Genomic DNA, 1,545 nt, shown 5'->3' on the forward strand with positions numbered 1-1,545 from the left:
CTGGCAAGTACAGCAACTCAATAAAGTAGTAAAAACTAATAAGAGAATAAAAATATAAGAAAATAGAATGAATAAAATCATATAATCAATCAAATGAATAAAAGCACTGCAGAACTCCACTATTGGAAGGTGCTAGCTACACACGTGGGGAGGGAGCTGTCTGTTTATTCAGCAGTGCAATGGAAGTTGGGAGAAAAGAGAGTTTATAGCGGTTGCTCTTACAGCGGCTGGCTCTGTACCGTCTGCCAGACGGTAGCAGCTCATATTCACTGAATAAGATTTAATATTAAATATGGCTCAAAAACATCCAAACGTCCAAATAACATAAAAAAAAGTTGGTGTCAAAAGTCCCTTCCTTGCAGCACCCCCTGCTTAACACATTAAGTGCCAGAGACGACCTAACTCGTCTTACATAATCCAGCGCTTAAGTGCCAAGGACGAGCTAACTCGTCTTACATAAACATTTTTTTTTTTTGACGGTGGGACATCAATCAACCCCTTTTACATCTTCGAGATAACTATTTGGAGCAAGAGCATGTGTGTAATCTATTTTACCGACCACTAAGTGGCGACAGAGACCGAGAGAAGCCACAGCCACGGGACCCAAAAGCAGCCGCCTCCCGCGGAAATGGCTTGGCGATTTTACAGTCAGAAGCCCGGACACACACACAGAACGGACAGAGATCTCTTCCCCCCAGAGCCGCGAAGCAACGCGCGAACACACACACACACACACACACACACACACACACACACACACACACACACACACACACACACACACACACACACACCGCGGGAGCAAGCCATTCAAGGAAATGGCTTGGCGATTTTACAGTAATCCATTTCAGACTCGTCCCCGCACGCAGGCAAGCAGGCAGGCAGGCACGCAGACAGACAGGCAGGCAGCACAACGCGCTTCTGACACGCCCGCTGTTAGGAGGAAGGAGGAGAAGACACACGGAGGGAGGAGTTTGAATGAGAGGGGTGTTTCCTGTTGTTATGGAGGAAATTACTGTTCAAAACTATTGTTTAGAATGTCTGACGGTCTTACTGATGCCAAAAATGAATGGTTAAAGTGACTGTTTCACAAAAAGCCATTTATCTCTGAATAAATTTCCAGACGCTGAAACCATGCTGTACTCAACGGCTAATATCTACATAACTACTAACTCTGCAAACTAACTCTTTTAGACAGAGAAAGCACACATTCTATTAGTTATTTTTAGATGATTGGTGTTCATGAATTCTTAACAGAAAAGAATCCTTGGCTGTTCTAAAATGAGCCAGAATCGTCAAAAACACCCCTGGCACAACTTACCTACAGGAATGAAAACATGGCTGGCATTCAATGTGTTAAAATGACTTCCAGAGGCCCTGATAGCTGGAGAGAGTGTGACGTGTGTGACCCTAGACATGGTAGTGTGTTCTGCTCAAGCCCCAACCTTTGTTTCTGAAAAATTAGGCCAACAAGGGTTTTAGTCTCTATAGCCTATAGCCAAGTGTTGAGCAATGCAAAACTCAAGGCTCCAACACAAGAGTCCA

Source organism: Poromitra crassiceps (genome assembly GCF_964638095.1).
Source record: "Poromitra crassiceps genome assembly, chromosome: 14".
NCBI lineage: Eukaryota > Metazoa > Chordata > Actinopteri > Beryciformes > Melamphaidae > Poromitra > Poromitra crassiceps.